We start from the raw sequence: 25955 nt of genomic DNA, 5'->3' as shown, positions 1-25955 counted from the left end.
AGATCTGCAAACGCTCCTGGAGAACTCCAAACCCGGGTTAGTAAGATGTATCTTCTCCTTACAAATTTGCTCTGCATATTAAAGGCCTTACCCGCCGCTATCTGCCTTGCCTCTTGGATCTCTCGGCAGGCGCCTTGGGCTTCAACCCAGGCCTCCTTCGTGCTTTGGAGGGCCTTAGCAAGTTCGGTGTCTTGATCCAAAACCTTGCGCTACAAGGACTCACATTTGCTTATGGCATCCTTGAGCTCTTGTTGGACTTCATCCAACCTCGCTTCATGTTTTTGGCGGGAGGCTCATTCCTCCTCCGCCTCCTTTTTGGCCTCGGCCAGTGCGCTCTTGAGGGATTCGACCTCAGATACGTTCACTATGAGTATAACCATAAAACTCAGCAAGATAACCAATCAAAGCTCATATCATTTAGGGTATGTATAGGTACCGCATACCTTGCTCTTCCTCAAACCGCTTACTAGTGCAGATGAGCTCTTCATCAGCCCGCTCCAACCTCTGCTTAAGTTCGGACACTTTGACAGCCTGTACAGTTGCCGCTAATAGCAAAGCCTATTTATTAAAATAGACTCGTATGTTATCTCCTTCGAATACTAGTTGATCCTCTGTTCGGCCCTACTTTGGAAAAGTCGAACATAGTCTCAGGGGCTACTATCTATACACAGGCATATTTTTTGCATCTGCAAAGCAGCTAAACAATATTACTTCACATACCTCAAAGCCTATTAGTAGGCTGGTATAGGCTTCATTCAATCCGTTTTTAGCTGACCGAACCTTTTCAACCACCGTACCCATAAGGGTACGATGTTCCTCCACAATGGAAGCACGCTGAAGCGCTTCCACCAGAATGTCCGGCGCCTCAGGATTGACAGAGGTCACCGGTGGAGTCGATGCGCCCCCTTCTTTCAAAGGAGGCTGCTCGCTTGATTTTGGAGACGTGCGGATCTCCAGAATAATATTTGGTTGGAGGCCAAATTGGGCATGGCCCCCGCCGCAAGTCTCCATGGGTGTCGGTTCCCCCATGTTTTCGGCAGCTGAGATATTAACCTCTGGCGCCATTTTGACGGCCTCCCGCACCTCTCCATGGCGTGGAGATGTTCTTTGGGACAACACTTCGGTGTTGTCAGTGGCAATGGGCGGGAGGCCTGCGGAGGCTTCTAGCTCTCCATCATGTTCGGCCCAGCGAATTCCCAGAAGACGATGATCATTGTAGGAGATCGTGAGCCAGACTACAACACGCAATTCAATGTGTTAAACCAACAAAACATAAAACCGGATATATGTACAGTGTCCTTGGATACTTACGATTCGGCCAGGGGCTTCAGTCTGGTGCGCCACTCGGGGATGACTTCGGCGTCCGATTCTGGATCATCCGAAAGGGAGATCTTCACCTTCTTGGACGCCTCCGCCTCTAGGTCCCCAGAAGCCGCCCTTTTCTTCTTCCCCCCCCCCATAAGGGGAGAATTGCTCTCCTCCTCCTCCTCTTCATCTTCGTCCCCCTCGTGGGAGGAGAGAGCTTCGGTATCCCCGGACATAACGTCCGAAGTACCTTTTCAGCGAAGGCCGCCTCTAGCCCCCTTGCCCTTCTTCTTGGCCTTCTTCTCCGGCGCCTGGTACAGTGCCGGGACCAGCATCTTCATCAGAAGAGGAATAGTTGGGTCCTCAGGCAGCGGAGCTGGGCATCGGATCCGCTCCGCCTTCTTTGTCCAACCCTGAAGAAAGAATGGAAGGCTCAGTATACCACTTTGGGTTTTCAAGTTGAAGTTACGGTTTAGAAATCCGAAAACTTACGGGAGTGGCCGGATGAGCACAGTCGAGGCCGATGTCTTCGGTCGGCTCCGGCCACAACTTCTGGGCCTTGAAGAGCAGCTTCCAGATCACTTCGTGTGTTGTGCCAAAGAATCGCTGCAGGGTCCGAGGGCTAGCCGGATTGAACTCCCACATGTGGAGAGTCCGGCGCTGGCAGGGGAGAATCCGGCGAAAAAGCATCACTTGGACCACATCAGCAAGGCTGGTGTTCTTCTCCATTATATTCTCGATGCACTTCTGTAGCATCATCACCTCATCGGACGATGCCCAATCTAGACCCTTGTTTGTCCATGATGCAAGCCGCATCGGGGGTCCGGATCTGAACTCAGGAGGGCCCGCCCAGTTGGCACCGCGGAGTTCGGTGATGTAGAACCACTCCTACTGCCATATCTTCATGGTCTCCACAAAGGCCCCTTTTGGCCAGGTGATGTTCGGGAGCTTGCTCACCATGGCGCCTCCACAGTCTGTGTGCTCTCCGTCAACCACCTTCGGCTTCACATTGAAGACCTTAAGCCATAGGCCGAAGTGGGAGGGGGGATGCGGAGGAGTGCCTCGCACACGGCGATGAACGCCGAAATATGGAGGAAGGAATTTGGGGCTAGATTGTGGAAATCTAGCCCGTAATAGAACACGAGGCCGCAGATGAAAGGGTGGAGAGGAAACCCTAGTCCGCGGAGAAAGTGAGGGATGAACACTACCCTCTCGTTAGGCTCCGGAGTGGGGATGATCTACTTTTTGATAGGGAGCCGGTGGGTGATGTTTGCGGCTAAGTACCCTGCTTCCCGGAGTTCCTTGACGTTCCTCTCCGCGACGGAGGAAGCCATCCACTTGCCTTGTGAGCCGGATCCGGACATGGCTGGTGTGTTTGGTGGCAACAGAAAGATCAAAACTTGGGCGTTGGAGCTCGAGGATGGAAGGGGAGAGGAGGAAGAAGGCATGAGGTAAGAAGGTGGGTTCTTATCCTCTTATAAAGGCAGTGAATATCAAGCGCCCCCCTCACGAGCCTTCAAAACTCACCTATTCCAAAGGGGTCGGGCAAATGGCACGGTTGGATTACCCAAACCCATATTGATAAGAATCCCGTAATAAGGGGACATGATCTCTGCTTTGACAAGACGTGTCAATAAAGACCGCGCCTCGAAACGCGAAGCGAGAGGATAAAAAACGGTTCGAAATAATAATAAGGCCGGAACATAACGTCTTGCCGAAAGAGCTGTCAGTAGACATAACTTATTTTGTTTAAGTATTTCACCCTTGTGGTTCAGGGTTGTAACTATTATACAGAGCCAGATATAGTTCTTTTGTTTAGCTGCTTTGGAGTATTCAGAAGAGGAACCCGCCTTGCAATGCCGAAGACAATCTACGTGCCAGACACATCGTCACTGAAGCCTGGTTCAGGGGCTAATAAGGGAGTCCTGTATTAGGGGGTCCCCGGCCATGCGGGTTATGTGACATGGGCCGGACTTACGGGCCGTGAAGATACAAGATAGAAGGCCTTCCCCCGTGTCCGAATGGGACTCTCCTTTGCGTTGATAGCAACCATTAACATTCGTATATGAAGTTTCATTTCTCTGTAAACTGACTCTGTACAACCCTAGGCCCCTCCGGTGTCTATATAAACTGAAGGGTTTAGTCCGTAGAGGCAATCATAATCATATAGGCTAGACATCTAGGGTTTAGCCATTACGATCTCGAGGTAGATCAACTCTTGTAACCCCTATACTCATCAAAGTCAATCAAGCAGGAAGTGGGGTATTACCTCCATTAAGAGGGCCCGAACCTGGGTAAACATCGTGTCCCTTGTCTCCTGTTGCCTTTGATTTCAGACGCATAGTTCGGGACCCCCTACACGAGATTGGCTGGTTTTGACACCAACAGCTTCTAGCAAAATACTTTTCCGCCGATGTAACCTTCTGTTCCCATGATATCCCATCTTGGGGCCATTTCCGACATCCTCCCGGAGGGGGCTCCGATCATGAAGGGCATCCACATCAACTCCATTGCCCTTCCGATGAAGCGTGAGTAGTTTACGACAGACCTACGGGTCCATAGCTAGTAGCTAGATGGTTTCTTCTCTCTCTTTGATCTTCAATACAATGGTCTCCTCGATGTTCTTGGAGATCTATGTGATGTAATCTTCTTTTGTGGTATGTTTGTCGAGATCGATGAATTGTGGATTTATGATTAGATTATCTATGAATATTATTTGAGTCTCCTCTGAATTCTTATATGCATGATTTGATATATTTGTATTTCTCTTTGATTTGGCTAACGAGATTGGTTTTTCTTGCAATGGGAGAGGTGCTTAGTTCTGGGTTCCATCTTGCGGTGTCCTCACCCAGTGACAAAGTAGGGGTAGCGAGGCACGTATTTGTATTATTGCCATCAAGGGTAAATATATCGGTGTTCATCATATTGCTTGAGTTTATCCCTATACATCATGTCATCTTGCTTAAGGCGTTACTCCGTTCTTATGAACTTAATACTCTAGATGCATGCTGGATAGCGGTCGATGTGTGGAGTAATAGTAGTAGATGCAGGCAGGAGTTGGTCTAGTTGACACGGACGTGATGCCTATATTCATGATCATTGCCTTGGATATCATCATAACTTTGCACTTTTCTATCAATTGCTCGACAGTAATTTGTTCACCCACCGTATTATTTCCCTTCAAGAGAGAAGCCTCTAGTGAAACCTATGCCCCCCGGATCTATTTTCCATCATATAGTTTCAGATCTATAAACCAAAAAACCCAAAAATACCTTGCTGCAATTTATTTACTTTTATTTTTTTTATATTTTAGTAATATTTTATATCTATCTCTATTAGATCCCACCTTTGCAAGTGACCGTGAAGGGATTGACAACCCCTTTATCACGTTGGGTGCAAGTGTTTGATTGTTTGTGTAGGTGCATAGATTGGGGACTTTCTTGTTTCTCATACTGGATTGATACCTTGGTTCTCAACTGAGGGAAATACTTATTTCTACTTTTCTGCATCACCCTTTCCTCTTCAAGGGAAAAACCAACGCAAGCTCAAGAAGTAGCAACATGCTAGGCTCGTCAAGTTTAACCCAAGTGTTCCGCATGTGCAAAACTGGCTTGCACCCGTTGTCTGCGAACGTAGAGTCTATCACACCCGATCATCACGTGGTGCTTCAAAACGACGAACTTTCGCAACGGTGCACACTTGGGGAGAACACAATTTTATCTTGTAATTTTAGCGAGGGATCACCTTATAATGCTACCATCATCCTAAGGAAAATAAGATGCATAAAAAGATTAACATCACATGCAAATCATAAGTGACATGATATGGCCATCATCTTGTGCTTTTGATATCTATCTTCAAAGCACCGACATGATTCTATCGTCACCGGCATGACACCATGATTTCCATCATCATGTCGCCATCGGGGTTGTCACGCCGATCATGCTTCGACAACTATTGCTACCGCTTAGCGTTAAAGTAAAGTATCACATAGCGCTTAATGATTGACACGCAAGTCATACAATAATTAAAGACAACCCTATGGCTCCAGCCGGTTAACGTATTCATCGACATGCAAGTCGTGATAATCTATACAAAATATGATCATCTCATACATCAAATATATCTCATCATGTCTTTGGCCATATCATATCACAACATACCTTGCAAAAACAAGTTATACGTCCTCTACTTTGTTGTTGCATGTTTTAGGTGGCTGCTATGGGTGACTAGTAAGAACCGTTCTTACCTACGCAAAGCCACAACCGTTTCAACTAAGGTGGGAGAGACAGACACCCGCCAACCATCTTTATGCAACAAGTTGCATGTCAGTCGATGGAACCGGTCTCATGTACGTGGACATGTAAAGTTGGTCGGGACTGCTTCATCCCACAATACCGCTGAATCAAGATAAGACCAAGGAAGGAGGCAATCTGACCATCAACGCCCACAAACTCCTTTGTGTTCTACTCATGATGTCATCTATGCATAGACCTAGCTCATGATGCCACTGTTGGGGAATGTTGCATGGGAAATAAATTTTTTCCTACGCTCACCAAGATCAATCTAGGAGATGCACATCTACGAGAGAAGAGATTGGATCTACATACCCTTGTAGATCACTAAGTGGAAGCATTAAGAAACATGGTTGATGTAGTCGAACGTCTTTGTGAGCCAATCACGATCCATCCAAGAACTCCGGATCAAGTGCCGAATGGACTGCACCTCCGAGTTTAGCACACGTGCAGCTCGGCGGAGTCCTCTCCTTCTTGATCCAGCAAGCGAGAGAGAGGGGGTAGATGAAATCGGGACCAACACGACAGTATGGTGGTGGTGGCGTGGGAGGAGTTTGGATGAGTTTCGAGAGAGATGGGGTAGATGAGATCGGGACCAACACGACCAATATGACAGTATGGTGGTGGAACAACGTGGCAGTGGAATTCCGGCAGGGCTTCGCCAAGTGCGTACCGGTGAAACGTGGGAGGAGTTGGGAGAGTTAACAGGCAAGGGTCGAAGGGTGGCTGCCCCCAGCGCCTCCACACCTTTATATAGGCATGGGGGGGGGTTGGTGGGTTGCCCTCCAAGTCCCTAGGGTTATTGGCCAAAGGGGGAGGAAGGAAATCCCACCTTTTCTTCCCCACCGATCGCTATCCCCCTTTTAGGGATCCTGATCTTATCCCCTTGGGATATGATACTATTCCCTTTAAGGGAGAATCTTGCTGCATCTAGTCCAGGGTTGTGGGGACTTTCCACACTACCCATGTTCATGTGGGTCCCCCATGCAGGTGGGCCCAACTCCGGAACCTTCTAGAACATTCCCGGTACAATACCGTAAAAACTCGAACTTTTTTCCAAACCCCGATAACCACTTTCCATATATGAATCTTTACCTTTTGACTATTCCGGAGCTCCTTGTGATGTCCCGGATCCCATCTGGGACTCTGAACAACCTTCGGACTTTCCACTACTAATATCTCAATACTACCCTAGCGCTACCGAATGTTAAGCATGCGACCCTACGGGTTCGAGAATCATGTAGACATGACCGAGACTCCTCTCTAGTCAATAACCAATAGTGGGACCTGGATGCGCATATTGATTACTACATATTCCACGAAGATCTTTATCGGTTGAACCACGATGTCAAGGATTCAGTTAATCCCGTACACAATTCCCTTTGTCCGGTGATATGTTACTTGCCCGAGATTCGATCATTGGTATCTCCATACCTAGTTCAATCTCATTACTGTCAAGTCTCTTTACTCGTTACGTAATACAAGATCTCGTGACCAAAATCATTAGGCACATGCTTTCAAGCTTCTTGTGATGTTGTATTACCGAGAGGGCCCCGATATACCTCTCTGTCATACGGAGTGACAAATCCCAGTCTTGATCCATGCCAACTCAACATACATCGTCGGAGATACCTGTAGAGCATCTTTATAGTCACCCAGTTATGTTGCGACGTTTGATACACACAAGGTACTCCTCCGGTGTTGGTGAGTTGCATGATCTCATGGTCATAGGAACAGATACTTGACATGCAGAAAATGGTGGCAATAAACTTGATACGATCATATGCTACGTTTATAGTTTTGGTCTTGTCCATCACATCATTCTCCTAATGATGTGATCCCATTACCAAATGACAACTCATGGCTATGACTAGGAAACCATAGGCATCTTTGATCAATGAGCTAGCTCGGTAGAGGCTCACCAGGGACATGTTGTTGTCTATGCATCCACACATGTATTTGAGTTTCCAATCAATACAATTATAGCATGGATAATAAACGATTATCATGAACAAGGAAATAAAAGAATAACCACTTTATTATTGCCTCTAGGGCATATTTCCAACAAGGGCTACCGTGACGGCCCCAAGGAATGCCCCAGCGACGTCCGGCGCTGCGCCCTCCTCCATCTGGGACATAAGCCTGTGCCTCGTGCGGCGGCCGCCATTGCCATAGTTGTCCTTGCGTCGTCGAGGTCCCTCGTCCACTGCCTGCACCATCCACCGCACTCTGTGTCGAGCCAGTAGTATTGTCCGCTGGCGATCCCTATCCGCTTTTAGGACGACCCTGGCTAACCTGGCGGCTTGCTCCTACCGTGTTTCCTGATTCCTCTGGCAGTCGTCGGGAGAGGCGGCGGTATGGCTGTCGACCACCAAGCCAACCATCGTGCCTTCAACCTCGATTCCGCCGTCACACGACTCCATCCCATCGTCGGCCGTTGGGTGTCTGCCAGTATGTGTGGGTAACTAGCTAGCAACTGGATCAATAGCGACTCGCCGGCGGCGGCCATTGCTGTGGTTATTTATAGCTAGCAGCTCACTAGGGATTGAGGATTTTACAATTCACCCCTGTGGAGCGCGGGAAGCCTTCGATGGAGTGCGGGAAGATTAAGTGGAGCACACAACCCGACAACCGTATGCGGTGTCACATGTTATCACAAACGTGTTACCATAAGGAAACGTATATGTAACTTACTAATCATCGCACACGAGTACTCGCGCATGCATCGTGTGCGATACTCCTAGCCATAGCAAGCAACTACTTTGCAGTTTTCAAACTATTTTTACACACAGAATCGCACACGAATTAACTCTAGTAACCGTCTATGTTATATATTCTCATCGCAAACAGTTCTTCCGAGTGGGCTGTTTGCCGTGGATCACACACATCTTGTTTACATGGATCATTAGACTACTTGACCAAATAAAAATCTAGCCTTTTCCCAATTTTAGTTCTTGGCAGATTTTAGCTATCTTAGCACAAGTCAAGCAATCTCCACACAATTCAAGCAAGCATGCAAAAGAGTATATGAGCAGTGAAAGTAAAGCATGCAATTTGCAAGAATGTAAAGGGAAGGGTTTGGAGGATTCAAACGCAATAGGAGACACGGCTGTTTTTGTCGTGGTTCCGATAGGTGGTGCTATCGTACATCCACGTTGATGGAGACTTCAACCCACGGAGGGTAACGGTTGCGTGAGTCCACGGAGGGCTCCACCCACAAAGGGTCCACGAAGAAGCAACCTTGTCTATTCCATCACGGCCATCGCCCACGAAGGACTTGCCTCACTAGCGGTAGATCTTCATGAAGTAGGCGATCTCCTTGCCCTTACAAACTCCTTGGTTCAACTCCACAATCTTGTCGCAGGCTCCCAAGTGACACCTAGCCAATCTAGGAGACAACACTCTCCAAGAAGTAACAAATGGTGTGTTGATGATGAACTCCATGCTCTTGTGCTTCAAATGATAGTCTCCCCAACACTCAACTCTCTCTCACAGGATTTGGTGGAAAGAAGATTTGAGTGGAAAGCAACTTGGGGAAGGCTAGAGATCAAGATTCATATGGTTGGAATGGAATATCTTGTCCTCAACACAAGTGTAGGTGGTTCTCTCTCAGAAAATGTGTATTGGAAGTGTAGGTATGTTCTGATGGCTCTCTCCACGAATGAAGAGTGGGTGGAGGGGTATATATAGCCTCCACACAAAATCTAACCGTTACACACAATTTGCCAAACTCAGAGGGACCGAATGGTTAAACTCGGTCGGACCGATTCAGCAAACCTAGTGACCGTTAGGATTTTTGGTGGGATTGAGATGCAACTCGGTAGGACCGATATGGTTAGGGTTAGGGCATAATGTAATCTCGGTGTGACCGATTACACAAACTCGGTGGGACCTATTTTGGTAATAAGCTAACCAGAGAGTTGGTCAGGTAAACTCAGTGGGACCGATTCGCTCATCTCGGTGGGACCGAAATGTTACAAAAGGGAAACAGAGTGTTTACATTGCAATCTCGGCGGGACCGATCGCTCATCTCGGTAAGACCGAAACATTACGAAGGGAAATAGAGAAATTACAATCCCATCTCGATGAGACCGAGATCCCTACCAGTGAGACCGATTTGCCTAGGGTTTGTGGCAGTGGCTATGACATTTGAAACTCGGTGGCGCCAGATAGAAAGAATCGGTGGGGCCGAGTTTGACTTTTGGTTTAGGTCATATGTGGATGTGGGAAGGTAGTTGAGGATTTTGGAGCATATCACTAAGCATTTTGAGAAAGCAAGCCATTAAGCAACACCTCATCCCTCCTTGATAGTGTTGGCTTTTCCTATAGACTCAATGTGATCTTGGATCACTAAAATATAAAATGTAGAGTCTTGATCTTGAAGCTTGAGCCAAACTTTTTGTCCTTAGAATTTTGAGGGATCCACTTTCCTCATCCATGCCATGCCATTCATTGAGCTTTTCCTGAAATATTAATCTTGGAATAATGTTAGCTCAATGAGCTATATGTTGTTAGGAATTACCAAAACCACCCACGGATAGTTGCACTTTCAGTTCCCTAATCAAAAACAGTTCAACCGAGTGACCCGTATGCCGTATATCGCACACACCTTGATCTAGCTGACCATTTCTGTTGCATTCCCTAATAGCAAATAGTTCATCTGAGCGAACTATATGTTGTGTATCACACACACCTTGATATAGCTGCCCGTTTTTGTTGTTCTATCTCATTGCAAACAGTTCTTATGGATTAACCGTATGCCACGCATCGGACACATACTTATAATATGAACTGTGTTTGATGTATCCGCCATCGCAAACGTTTTGCATCTTTTTTGACAGGTATTTTACATCACCGTTTGCGATTAATGCATCACACACAGTTTCGTCGAAGGGTCTCTGATTGGAGTGTTGGGTTAGCAGCATCCTGCAGTAGTATTTGGGCGCCTGAGGCAAGAATATCCGAGATTGAAGAAGCACGATAGTCGTTGGATGGACATCCAATGGTCACTTCTGCTAGAATCATGTGTTGACTATAACTTGACAAAGCCTTGTGTACGCGTCAACTTAGTAGGACTACAAGTGAGCATCACATCAGCGGCGGATAACATATAGCGCATTTGCTATTTTTAATAATTTACAACACATTTTTAATTCTAATGGAATTTATTGTAGCCCATTTACTGTTTGTTAACATTACAACCCATTTTCTAGCCACGACAAAGGTTAATAATTTCAACCAAATTTCCCACATTTTGATGGGATCCGACTATTTTTATCCCAAAATTTCGAGTCAAATTCAATCTAATTTCAAAATAAATTTATATTAGTGAAAAATCCAAAAAAAATTTGTGCGCGCAACAAGTAATGAAATTAAAATTTTGAAAATCCAAAAAAAATAGTTTTGAAAATAATTACCGGTTGGGTGCATTTTTTATATTTACAACCTATTTTATTATTTCTTAATGCCCATTTTCTAGGCAAGCCAAATGCATCCCTCCTAGGAAAAGATTTGCAGCCCATCGGAGCGGATAATAACAAGTTGTCCTGGGTTGGGTATTCCTCAAAAAAAAGTAAAGCTGGTCTAGCCATTTTCACATAGAAAAATTAATATTTGGGCTGGATATTTGGTCGACTTAAAATAATAGCCTAGGCTAGACGGGCCACAGCCCACCCAGTTGATACCGCGCTCCTCTCAACAATAACAAAAACATCGCTAAAAGAATACTGCTCACCCCTAAAAAATACTGCTTGAGCTGCTGGGTCCCAGCTGTCGGCCACTCCTTGTGCAATTCTCTCGTTTATTGACTATACGTTGACAATAGTGTCGGCCCCTGATGTCAAGAAACAAGGAGGAAGCAATTTTTTCCATGTAGTTGTAAGGATGCACTGGCCTAAGTACGGCCATGGCCCTGCTGGGTCACTACTATCATCCGCTCCATGTAAAGTCATCTCTTGATTCCTCTTGTTTGTTGACCATGTTGACGATGCAAGACGGCGGTGCCACAACGAGGTCAACAACGCTGGCCCTACAGATGGTCTGAGACAACACCCGTTGCTCATCCAGGAAGCCATGATCATTGGGCTACATGTCCGCGACGACATTTTTGTTCGCTTGTTCGCCGATGATTCATCCCTCCACGAGCAGATGCTCGTTGAGGAGACGGAGGTTGTAACACTGGTCCTCCTGTGCTTAGCAGAATGCCGATTCCGGCGCTGGTAGCCCTTCCGCCATTAGGGCATCAAAGTGTGGCCGTACCTGCTCTATGGTGAACACAACATGAACTAGCATGGGTGGTGGCGCCGCCTCCTGGTTGTCATCGCTAAGCTCGGGGAGCTCGCTGGCGAGCCTGCATGTCCGGGTGCTGGACCGGACCACTATCCAGCACGAGTCTGACCGCCCTGGCCCACCCAAACCCCCTCTCCTGAACGTGCTTCCTGACCGAAATGATCAGCACTGCCCGCGCCGCTTCCTGGTGCATGCGACCGCTTAACATTCGAACGACACAACTGCCGCCCGTCCATCCGTCTGCCACCCACATTAATGATAAGCGATTGCCGAGGCGGCTACTCTGGTGCCACCCGCCCGTCCCTCTGCTGCCCACCATTGCTATACAAATTGTTGCCCCGACCATAGCCGTAGTTTATAACCCACAAGTATAGGGGATCTATCATAGTCCTTTCGATAAGTAAGAGTGTCGAACCCAACGAGGAGCAGAAGGAAATGACAAGTGGTTTTCGGCAAGGTATTCTCTACAAGAACTGAAATTATCGGTGACACATAGTTTTGTGATAAGATAAATCATAACGGGTAACAAATAAATAAACTAACTAAGGTGCAGCAAGGTGGCCCAATCCTTTTTGTATCAAAGGACAAGCCCGAGGACACATGGGAATTGTTGTCAAGAAGGTTTCATCATCCTCATATGATTCGCATTCCTTACTTTGATAATTTGACATGTGGGTGGACCAGTGCTTGGGTGTTGCCCTTTCTTGGACAAGCCTCCCATTTATGATTAACCCCTCTCGCAAGCATCCGCAACTTCGAAAGAAGTATTAAGGTAAACCTAACCATAGCATGAAACATATGGATCCAAGTTAGCCCCTTACGAAGCAACGTGTAAACTAGGGTTTAACCTTCTGTCACTCTAGCAACCCATCATCTACTTATTACTTCCCAATTCCTTCCGCTAGGCCCAAATCATGGTGAAGTGTCATGTAGTCGACGTTCACATAACACCACTAGAGGAGAGACAACATACATCTCATCAAAATATCGAATGAATACCAAATTCACATAATTACTTATAACAAGACTTCTCCCATGTCCTCAGGAACAAACATAACTACTCATAAAACATATTAATGATCAAGATCAGAGGAGTATTAATTATCATTAAGTATCTGAAAATATAATCTTCCACCAAATAAACCAACTAGCATCAACTACAAGGAGTAATCAACACTAGTAGCAACCCGCAGTGTAACATCCCAAATTTTCAATTTGGAATGTTATACATTAGATCATCATGCATATCATATTTTATTTTGCATTTGGTTTTGATCCCAGAAAATCCTAAGCAACTCAAGGACCCACGGAGAGAGTTGGGGATTTCGTTATTTACATATTTGAGTTTTCTCAAATTGTGTAAATAGGATCGCCTGATTTTATTTATTTTATCATCAATTATTTCTATTACAAAAATATGAGAGAGGGAATAAAATGACTTTCCCAAAATATAGAAATATTGAGGATTTAATAAAAAATCAAATAAGATTTATTTCGGAGTTTTCGGTATTTTTATTTTGAATTTAGGATAAATGCGCGTTTTTCAAAGTTGTAGTTTGGGCCCAGATAAATGTTCACTTTATCGGGCATGATTTTAGAAACCTGGCAAAATTTATTTCGTGATTTTTGGAGTCCGTTTAGTATTTCTTTCTATTTTTCTTCCGAGCGGAATTATTTAAAAAAAACAGACTTATCGACTGTGGCCTTCTTAATGTCTCTAGCGCTACTCCTAGTCTCGGGAAGCGCGAGTTTGTAACCATCGTCGAGCTCCGCAAGAGAGGAGGCCCCGACCACAAAAGTGTGCGGACTTGCTCGCCGCACCGGCCGACCTCCTCAGCGCGTCGCGCACTACACGAGCCACTCTGCTACGCCTACGCGCCTCGTAGGTTCGCGACGTCCGCTCACTTCGAGTGTTCGTGCGATGTTCTTACCTATAGTTTCTTTTAACCAGCGCCGAGCATTTTGTTCTTTCCTTTTCTTAGACTTAGCTCCGCTATTGCTCGCATGATATATCGCTCGTGAGTACCTCTCTTTATCTTCAAGATTACTGTAGGTCTTCGAGTACGCTGTATGAGTGTTATGTCTAAAGTTATCGATCCTGAGTGCTCTCTTCGATAGATTTCAGCGCAAGTATAGCATGCTAACACGTGACATGCGACGGTGTTACGTTCTCGAAACCATCTTTCCAGAAATCAACGATATCTTAATGACAAGTTATGTTGTACTTAAATTTGACCGAGATGCCAGCTGTGTACCAAGACATGAAGTCTGTTAGTTCTTGTGCACCGGCGTTTGAATTTCGTATGTGCTTCTTCGTTGCTTCGCTCTCTCTCTTAGCAGTTTACCGCTAGAGGATTTCTAATAAGTTTGAGAAATCTTAGGGGTATTTAGAATCTGGTCAGATTGAGAGCTTTACCTTGCATTAGAGTGGCAGTAGCAATTTTTGTGAGTAGGCCTTGCGTCTCTGTGATGTCATGCGACAGATATGTGGCGGAGCAGTGCGGGCGACCGTTTAACTATAATCCTGCTCATGTAGTGTTGCCGGGTCAGCTCTCACAGAAGCTCACTCGCCTCTTAAACTCACCTGCACTTCACACCCGATGTTTATTGCATTGAAGATCCAATCCTTCAGCACATTGCGATCGCTATTAGTATCCTAATTAATTCGTCAGGAAGAAGAGATACGAATCTGAGGAGTGTAGCCCTGTTCACATGTACCCGACATCTTGTTTATGAAAACCGTGGGTGATTACGTTGAACCGTTTCAGCATTGTATTATACCGCCACTATAGTTTGCTTGCTTAACCATGGAATTTGTGTGGGCGTGTGGAAGATTGGTGGTACATGAGAATGACAGGACATAAGCGATGAAGCAATCATCTAACTCGACTCGCATATCTACCCTTTCCATCAATCTGCGCGTCCCACAAAACGTATAAACACACTTGGGTGGATTGAGTCCTCTGAGGCGTCACTTTTTACGAATAGCTGTTCTGTACGGCACCCCTGGTCGGTTTATATAGCTCGGAGGACACTGATTGTTTCTATATTCGGACTGCAACTGCTAACATGAATGTGCTCCATCACAGATAGGTATATGATGATAAATAGTACGTAAAAGTTCAGCGCTAGCTGGTCTAAGAAGCACGCCAATCCATTATGTGCTACTAGAAACTCGCATAGTCATTATCGTAGCGTAATACTACGCTGTGCAGGTAGACTAGCAGATGTAGGGGAAAGTAGGTGTAACGGTCTATCCATCGTAAGGTGCTAGCGCTTCTGAAAGACTATGTCTCGGTCATCCGTCTTCTCAAACACCATGTAGTGCGAGAAACCAAACGGAGGAGATCGAGTCTTGTGGGGAAAAGTGCGCAAACCTCTGCAGAGTGTAATAAACTAATCATGGTTAGCCGTGTCCCCGGTTATGGACATCTTGAGTATCTAGTACCTGGATTATCATGTGAATCTCAACATGTTACTCTAAATTAATTTTGTTGGGTTTTTTAATGATGATGCTTAATTGGGATTGAGAATGCTGTCAACCATTCTCAATGTTTAACAACTACCATGATAGTTAATATAAATTTATTCCTTTGAAGTAGGGAAAAATTGGCTTTACGCAAAACTGGTAACCATAGAGCTTTCCACCAGCCAAATATGCATATAGTATAGTTGTTTCATTCCATTACTCTCTATGTGTTACCTTGCCAGCATATTCCATGTGCTGACCCGTTCTCGAGCTGCAACGTTAATGTTGTAGACTTTTCAGACGATGATTAAGGAGTTTTTAGGTCGTGGTTCTATACTCAGTGATGCCGTTGGAGTTGATGGACTCACTTATCTTCCAAGCCTTCCGTTGTTATCGTTATTAGATGGCCTTAAGCCATATTTATTGTAATAAGTTCTGTTTTGAGACACTCGATGTAATAAGTGTGTGATTGCTACTCTGCTATAAATCCTCCGAGTACTGTGTGGTGTCAGCATTACTGATCCAGGGATGACACCGGAGCACAGAGATCAGACTGTTTGAGGTCTGGTCGCTACAGAGATGGTATCAGAGCACACGCTGACTGTAGGACACGACCACTAAGCTAAAAGACCTAGATCACTACTCACTCTCTTCTCTTCTGACTTCTCATCTTTTCTACTCTTTAGGATGGCGGATGCAAGTAACAAGTTCACACAACCAGATGAAGATACACCCTTTGGACGCCACTTGAAGGAAGTCACTAGATACCTGAACATAGGAGTACCAAGCTTCACGGGAACCTACAACGCCACTTTACCTGAAGAAGAGCGCTGGATGATTCAAGTTCAAGTTCCAGGAAGGACGTTCATGCCAGTCACTGAGCCCATAGAGTTTTCTTTTGATGCACCAACTTGGAGTCTAGGAAAGAGTATGGCAGCTCACATCGCTATGGGACGCATTGGAGAAGTCTACCGCAAGGATCTCAAGGATACTATCTACCAGATTTGCGGACGCCGAGATGAACAATGGGAGATGATCAGCACCAGGAAAGATAGATCAATTGCAGCTTTTATCCAGGAGTTAAACCCGCACATTCGACGACAGGAGAATCAGATGTGCGCCGACATGATAGATCTGAAGAAGGCTAAGACTAGAATCAAGGAACTGGAGGAAGAACTCAAGGCTACACGTGAAGATTATGAAGAAGAAATTGAAGTATTGGTGGAGAAGAATGACGACCTGATCAAGAAGATTGGAATATTTATGGGAGGCCCTACACCAGTAGAGGAAGACGAAGAACCCAAGGAGATTAGCCCGGAAGACTACATCATCATCGACAACACCGACTCGGAAGCAGATAGTAGCGATGATAACTATGTTGATGAAGCTGGAGCTGATATCATGGAGTCTACAACCGTAGAATATTTCTAGTAGACCAGCTCACCAGTAGTAGTTATCCACCATGTAAATTTAGTAGCCCGATCAATTTTGCGATAGTTAGATCGATTGTATGCCTTTGTTTGATTGAATGAAGTGAATTGTTTGCTTTTGCCTCATGTGCATATGGGTAGTGTTTTCTCTTTATACCCCTCTATTCTTATATCTCATCTTGATAGAGGCAAGGGTGTCCCGATGTTTCGATGAGATGGTGGCTATCGTTTTCTGTGGGAGTCGACCTTGACGATCCGACTACGAACGTGCGAGACGTCGCGCCTTAGCAATCGCTAAACCAACTTCCGAGGGGTTATTGACCACGCCGGAGCACGATCAACCTGACCACGAGGGCCTGTTTCCTGCGAGCAAACGAAGAACAAGCAAGAAACTGAGATTGCAATCGGGATATTGCGAATATAAGATGAAAGCTTTATTGATCAAGGTGGGGTTCTGTGACGTCTTGGTCTGGTCGTTGGACACAAACGAAGTACGCGAAGTTGCAGCTATGGCGAACTTTTAATCTAAACAAAACCCAAAGTCTAAACGACGCCCTAAGGGCTGTATATATGGAGGAAGAGAGGGGAATTTCGTGGCCCTTGAGGGTGGGGTCCGAAACCAACCCTAACTCTTGTTTCCCCACACATACGGACTCTAAAAATAGCCTATACTTAAGTATTTCGAAATTACATGGGCCTGGCCCATTAATAAGGTGACGCAGCACCTAGAATAGCCTATGGACGAATATTATGAAGTGGCATCTTGTATATTTCGTCCATGGCTTCATGCACTCCTTATGGCGGCTTCAAAGTCCTGAAATCATCACTTGTAACTCCGTTCTTGATCCCCTTGCGCATGCCATCAACTTCATGCGTGTTCTTACTCCAATGTTCATCCTTCTCCAAGCTAGGCCCTTCATTTGAAAGCAAAACAAATGTATCCAATTTAGGCAGCATCATAATCTTATGAACATTAGAATCATTACCAAGAAACGAAAGTACCTGGTAATTTAATTGGCATGCGCAAGCTCTAGTAATTGGTCCAGTATATGTAACAGTAGGGGCTGTGGGTGTAACAATGGTATTGATGTCCTCATCAGGCTATGACTCGATTTGGGTTATAGTTGATCGATTGACGAAAGTAGCTCATTTCATCCCAGTAAAGACCACTTACACCAGTGCTAAGTTGGCCAAGATATACATGACCAGGATCGTATGTTTGCATGGAGTTCCGAGGAGCATCGTATCAGATAGAGGAACCCAGTTTACCTCAAAGTTCTGGAAGCAGTTACATGAGACTTTGGGTACTAGGCTAGAATTTAGTACAGCTTTTCATCCGCAGACAGATGGACAGACCGAGAGAGTCAATCAGATTTTGGAGGATATGCTGAGAGCTTGTGCACTAGATTATGGATCTAGTTGGGACGATAATTTGCCATATGAGTTCTCCTACAATAATAGCTATCAGACCAGTTTGAAGATGGCCCCTTTCGAAGCTTTGTATGGAAGGAGGTGCAGGACACCGTTGTCGTGGGACGAAGTTGGAGACCGCCAGTTGTTTGGACCAGATCTGATTAAAGAATCTGAACGGAAGGTGAAGTTGATTCGCGATATGATAGAGGCAAAGGTGTCCCGATGTTTCAATGAGATGGTGGCTATCGTTTTCTGTGGGAGTCGACCTTGACGATCCGACTACGAACGTGCGAGACGTCGCGCCTTAGCAATCGCTAAACCAACTTCCGAGGGGTTATTGACCACGCCGGAGCACGATCAACCTGACCACGAGGGCCTGTTTCCTGCGAGCAAACGAAGAATAAGCAAGAAACTGAGGTTGCAATCTGGATATTGCGAATAAAAGATGAAAGCTTTATTGATCAAGGTGGGGTTCTGTGACGTCTTGGTCTGGTCGTTGGACACAAACAAAGTACGCGAAGTTGCAGCTATGGCGAACTTTTAATCTAAACAAAACCCAAAGTCTAAACGATGCCCTAAGGCTGTATATATGGAGGAAGAGAGGGGAATTTCGTGGCCCTTGAGGGTGGGGTCCGAAACCAACCCTAACTCTTGTTTCCCCACACATACGGACTCTAAAAATAGCCTATACTTAACTATTTCGAAATTACATGGGCCTGGCCCATTAATAAGGTGACGCAGCACCTAGAATAGCCTATGGACGAATATTATGAAGTGGCATCTTGTATATTTCGTCCATGGCTTCATGCATTCCTTATGGCGGCTTCAAAGTCCTGAAATCATCACTTGTAACTCCGTTCTTGATCCCCTTGCGCATGCCATCAACTTCATGCGTGTTCTTGCTCCAATGTTCATCCTTCTCCAAGCTAGGCCCTTCATTTGAAAGCAAAACAAATGTATCCAATTTAGGCAGCATCATAATCTTATGAACATTAGAATCATTACCAAGAAACGAAAGTACCTGGTAATTTAATTGGCATGCGCAAGCTCTAGTAATTGGTCCAGTATATGTAACAGTAGGGGCTGTGGGTGTAACAATGGTATTGATGTCCTCATCACTCCTCCCCTTCTTGAAAAGAAGTCGTCCTCGACAGAAGCTCATCTTCCTCACCCAAATAAGGCTTCAAATCTGCAATGTTAAAAGTGGGACTAACCCCAAAATCTGCAGGCAGCTCAAGTTTATATGCATTATCATTTATTTTCTCTAAACCTTAAAAGGACCATCAGCACGTGGCATTAGCTTTGATTTGCGCAGATTAGGAAATCTATCTTTACGCAAATGTAACCAAACAAGATCTCCAGGTGCAAACACAACATGTTTTCTACCCTTATCTCCAGCAAGTTAATTAGCATTCATACGCTCAATGTTTTCCTTAGTTAACTCATGCATTTTTAAAATCAATTCAGAACGTTCTTTAGCATCAAAATTAACCTTCTCCAAGATGGAAGAGGCAACAAATCAATAGGTGCACGAGGTAGGAAACCATACACAATTTCAAAAGGGCACATCTTAGTAGTAGAATGCAATGAACGATTATAAGCAAATTCAATATGAGGCAAGCATTCTTCCCACATTTTCTTGTTATTCTTCAAAACAGCCCTAAGCATATTAGACAATGTTCTATTGACTACTTCAGTTTGTCCATCAGTTTGGGGGTGACAAGTAGTACTAAAAAGCAGCTTAGTCCCCAACTTAGCCCATAAACATCTCCAAAAGTGGCTAAGAAATTTAGTATCACGATCTGAAACAATAGTATTTGGCACACCATGTAAGCGAATAATTTCACGAAAGAACAAATCAGCAACATTAACAGCATCATCGCTTTTATGACATGGTATAAAGTGTGCCATTTTCGAGAACCTATCCACGACAACAAATATGCTATCCCTCCCCTTCTTTGTTCTAGGTAAACCTAAAACAAAGTCCATAGATATATCCTCCCAAGGAACACTAGGTACAGGCAAAGGCATATATAAACCATGAGGATTGAGTCGTGACTTAGCTCTTTGACATGTAGTGCAGCGAGCAACAAAACGCTCAACATCCCGTCTCATCTTTGGCCAAAAGAAATGTGTAGCAAGTATATCCTCCGTCTTCTTGACGCCAAAGTGTCCCATTAATCCTCCTCCATGCGCCTCCTGCAACAACAAAAGACGAACGGAGCTAGCTGGAATGCATAGCTTGTTAGCACGAAACACAAATCCATCGTTAAGAACGAACTTGTTCCAAGTTCTCCCTTCCTTACAATTCTGCAATACATCTTTAAATTCAGCATCATTAACATATTGATCTTTGATGGTCTCCAAACCAAATATTTTAAAGTCAAGTTGTGAAAGCATAGTATAACGACGAGACAAGGCATCAGCAATAACATTTTCTTTACCCTTCTTGTGTTTAATCACATAAGGGAAAGTCTCAATGAATTCAACCCATTTAGCATGTCGACGGTTCAGTTTTGCTTGACTTTTAATGTGTTTCAAAGATTCATGATCAGAATGTATAACAAATTCCTTGCCATAAATAATGTTGCCATGTTTCTAAGGTCCGAACAAGAGCATATAATTCTTTATCATAAGTAGAATAGTTCAGACTAGGCCCACTCAATTTTTCAGAAAAGTATGCAACAGGTTTCCCATCTTGTAATAACACACCTCCTAATCCAATTCCACTAGCATCACATTCAAGCTCAAAAGTCTTATTGAAATTAGGAAGTTGGAGTAAAGGAGCATGTGTCAACTTATCTTTCAATACCGGTGAAGGCTTCTTCCTGTGCGGTACCCCAAACAAAAGGTACATCCTTCTTTGTAAGCTCGTTGAGAGGTGCAGCAATGGTGCTGAAATCTCTCACAAAACGCCTATAGAAACCAGCGAGGCCAAGGAAACTCCTCACTTGTGTGACCGTTTTGGGCTGCGGCCAACTCTCAATAGCTTCAATCTTGGCTTTATCAACTTCAATTCCCTGTGGAGTAACAACATAGCCAAGAAAAGATACTCGGTCGGTGCAAAAGGTGCACTTTCCAAGGTTACCAAACAAACGTGCATCACGTAGAGCAATAAAAACAGCACGTAAATGTTCCAAATGTTCCTCCAAAGATTTGCTATAAATCAATATGTCATCAAAGTAAACTACCACAAATCGTCCAACGAAAGCACGTAAAACTTCGTTCATTAACCTCATGAAAGTACTAGGTGCATTAGTTAACCCAAAAGGCATGACTAACCACTCATATAATCCAAACTTAGTTTTAAATGCTGTTTTCCATTCATCTCCCAATTTCATACGAATTTGATGGTAACCACTACGCAAATCAACTTTGGAGAATATTGTAGAGCCACTCAATTCATCAAGCATATCATCTAGCCTAGGAATAGGATGACGATAACGAATAGTAATATTATTAATGCCTCTACAATCAACGCACATACGCGACGTACCATCCTTTTTCGGCACTAAAATGATAGGAACAGCACAAGGACTAAGGGATTCGCGTATATAACCTTTGTCGAGTAGTTCTTGTACTTGACGCATAATCTCCTTCGTCTCCTCTAGATTGGTACGGTATGGTGCACGGTTGGGTAATGATGCACCAGGAATTAAGTCAATTTGATGCTCAATCCCGCGAATAGGTGGTAATCCCGGTGGCACGTCTTGTGGAAAGACGTCGGCGAACTCCTGCAAAATGTTAGTGACAGCAGGAGGCAAAGAGGAAGGCACGTCCTCGAATGAAAATAATGCCTCTTTGCACACAAAAGCATGGCAAACAGATTTGCTAAAATCTAGATCATCAATATCAGATTTGGTGGCAAGTAAACATGCACTTTTCAATTTAATTTCAGAAGCAACACTAGATTTTTTATTATTATTAGGCTGCATTTGTTGCTCAAATTCTTTTGCCACAATCTGATTTTCACTCTTAGTTTTCTCCTGTTTTGCTTTATTAGCTCTATTAATATCATCTTTCAAAATGGAATCAGGAGTCATAGGAAGCAAAGTAATATTTTTATCCTTATGAACAAGAGTATACTGATTGTTTCTACCATGGTGAATAGAATTTTTATCAAATTGCCATGGTCTACCAAGTAATAAGGAACATGCTTGCATCGGTACCACATCACAATCAACATAATCAGCATATGTAGAGATACTAAAATGCACACGAACAATACGTGTTACCTTAACCTTGCCGCTGTTGTTGAACCATTGGATGTTGTAAGGATGTGATGTGGTCTGGTGGTGAGAGATAGCTTCTCCACCATATCGATGCTAGCCAAGTTGTTGCAACTCCCTCCATCTATGATCACGCGAACAGAACGTTCCTTCACAACTCCCTTTGTATGGAACAAATTATGCCTCTGATTTTGCTCAGCTTGTGTAACCTGCACACTCAAAACACGTTGAGCAACTAAACATTCATACCTGTCAGCATCTTCAGGAGCCATGTATTGCGTCTCATGATCAGAATCGTCTCCACCGTGTTCGTCACGTGTAATAAGAGCCAAAGTCTCCTCATCATAGTCACTAGCGGACTCATACCCACCATCCTCAGTAACAATCATCACACGCTTAGATGGGCATTCTCTCGCATAATGACCTCCACCCTTGCAACGTCGACAAATAATATCATGTGTTTGCCCTGTTGATGCCATGGATGAAGAAGAGCTCTTTGCAGGCCCAGAAGGTGTGCTCTTGGCAGATAGTGGTGATTGTGCCTGCTTTATTGTATCACGGTTGGAGGTGGCAGCCGACGGAGGCGCCGGTGAAGCAGAACGTGTGGAAGTAGATGATGCACGTGGTGTCCATGAAGAAGGTCGACCTGCAGAAAAGTTAGTCCGCGCCAATGCCTGTCGATCCTGCACTTCACGTCCAGCTTTACAAGCAAGATGGAATAAACGAGTGATATTAGTATACTCCTTATACTCTAGAATCGTCTGAATCTCTCTATTTAATCCACCCATAAAACGTGCAAGCATAGCTTCATTCTCCTCAACAATACCACATCTAATCATGCCAGTTTGTAATTCCTGATAATATTCTTCTACAGAATTTTTTCCCTGTCTTAAGCGCTGCAATTTTTGAAGTAATTCACGTTGATAATATGGTGGAACCCAACGAGTACGCATAGCAGTTTTCAAAGCAGCCCAAGTAGTAGGAATGGGATATAATCTACAATGCTCAGACCACCAAACACATGCAAAACTAGTGAATGCACAAACAGCAGCAGGAACACGTCTCTCCTCGGGATATTGTAAACATGTAAATCGTTGTTCAGTTTCTAACTCCCAAGTAAGATATATATCAGGAACATATCTACCCTCAAATGGTGGAATATTCAATTTTAGTTTAGGGAGATGGTCATGATCTCGTACCTGAGGGTGAGCCCTACCATTGCCATTATTTTCATGTGGACGACCTGATGGTTGCTGTGCTGGTGGTGGCACGTAGTTCTGATTTTGATCAACCTCATCCTCGTAATCGCCAGCAAAATCATCCTCCTCCGCATCAGCAGCAGGAGCCACAGAAGTAGCAACAGCAGCACCAACAGTTTGGCCAGGTGCAAGAGGGAGACGGCTCGCTCGGCGGAGGGCTGTTTCACGATGTGTAGGTAGTCGTCGTTGTTGTTGTTGTAGAGGTGCGTTAGGTGCAGCCGGTGGTGGTGGTGGAAGACGCGCGAGCAATTCATTAAACCTGTCATCGAGCTTTGTTTCGAACGTCTTCTCCATGTCATCTATCTTCTCCATGGCCTCTTCAAATCTGTTTAGCACATCCTGCACCTGTCCATTCATCATTTGCTGAAATTTATCATGCAACTCCTGATTCGTCATGTTCTCCCAGTCAGTCTCGTCGGCTTGTGATCCTGCCATGGTTAGCAACAATAGAAAACACACAAGAATATGATCCTACAGAATACTAACAAGAGGTGGTGGTGGTGGGTGTCACAAATCCGTCAAGCAAATCTCAAATTCTTACCAGTTCTTACCCAGCAGCAGGCGGTGATCGGCAACCGTTGTAGTCAAAACTCTCAAAAGCTTGGATAGAGCGATTGCCAGGGAGAGTCAAACGCACGACGTAGAGGTATGTGGAGCTGGGAAGGCTTATAGTATGGTAGCAAAAAGGGTCAGCAATAATCAATTCAGAGATGCAAAGTTGAATAAACGCTCAACGACGGTACTGTGCTGGTCCTAGGCTAGACCGTGCTAGAGACGCGAGCCTAGAACACTAACAAAATCACGGCGCTGCACGTAAATAAGGGAAAAACACACTCTGGAACTTTTTTTTCGCTTTTTTTTGCGCTCCTCTTTTTTTTTTGCGCTCCTCTTTTTTTTTGCGAAAAATTACTATAATGGCGAGTGTCTCAAAACTCTTCCCTCGTCAAACTGATAGGATGGGCACGAAAATTTTTTTTTCACTTTTTTTTTCGGAAATCAGGGCAGCGACGACGAAAAAGTGCGACAAAAAATCACTATGATGGCACGTGGCTCAAAAGACTCAGAAAAGCCTAAAAATAGGATAGGGAAAAAATATTTTTGCCCGTGAAAATTTTGGCCTAAAAACTGCCCGGGGGTCTCCAGACTTTTTTTTTCCGAGACCTACGCAGGCAAGGAAACACGAATCGGAATTGAGATTGATCTCAAGAGCAAACCTAATATGAGAAGAACTCGGATTGGTGGTGGATATATGGTTACAGATTGGTGGTGGTATATGGATACAGATTGGTGGTGGTATATGGATACGGATTGGTGGTGGTATATGGATACGGATTCAGAACGGTGGCGGATAAGCAATGGTGGTAGATGGGCGATGATGATGGTGCGGCGGCGGCGTGACAACTTATGACCAGAACTCGAAACTCTAAAAGACTAGACTCTAAGACCAGCAACTTGACACGACGATGCAACCGCAAATTCAACAAAGCAAAAACCCTAAAAAGATTATGCAAAGGCTCAGATTGGTTCGGATATGATGAACTAACCCTAATTTTTTTTGTGGCTTTTTCGTGGACTGTAGGTATGAAGAACAGACTCGATCTAATCTACGAAAAACTGTAAAAATCTCACCGAGCAACCTGGAAATCTGATACCACTTGATAGAGGCAAAGGTGTCCCGATGTTTCGATGAGATGGTGGCTATCGTTTTCTGTGGGAGTCGACCTTGACGATCCGACTACGAACGTGCGAGACGTCGCGCCTTAGCAATCGCTAAACCAACTTCCGAGGGGTTATTGACCACGCCAGAGCACGATCAACCTGACCACGAGGGCCTGTTTCCTGCGAGCAAACGAAGAACAAGCAAGAAACTGAGATTGCAATATGGATATTGCGAATATAAGATGAAAGCTTTATTGATCAAGGTGGGGTTCCGTGACGTCTTGGTCTGGTCGTTGGACACAAACGAAGTACGCGAAGTTGCAGCTATGGCGAACTTTTAATCTAAACAAAACCCAAAGTCTAAACGACGCCCTAAGGGCTGTATATATGGAGGAAGAGAGGGGAATTTCGTGGCCCTTGAGGGTGGGGTCCGAAACCAACCCTAACTCTTGTTTCCCCACACATACGGACTCTAAAAATAGCCTATACTTAAGTATTTCGAAATTACATGGGCCTGGCCCATTAATAAGGTGACGCAGCACCTAGAATAGCCTATGGACGAATATTATGAAGTGGCATCTTGTATATTTCGTCCATGGCTTCATGCA

This window comes from Triticum urartu, chromosome 3, assembly GCF_003073215.2.
Source record: "Triticum urartu cultivar G1812 chromosome 3, Tu2.1, whole genome shotgun sequence".
NCBI classification, from domain to species: Eukaryota; Viridiplantae; Streptophyta; class Magnoliopsida; order Poales; family Poaceae; genus Triticum; species Triticum urartu.
The sequence above is the reverse complement of the archived record's forward strand: the minus strand, read 5'-3'. Positions refer to the sequence as shown.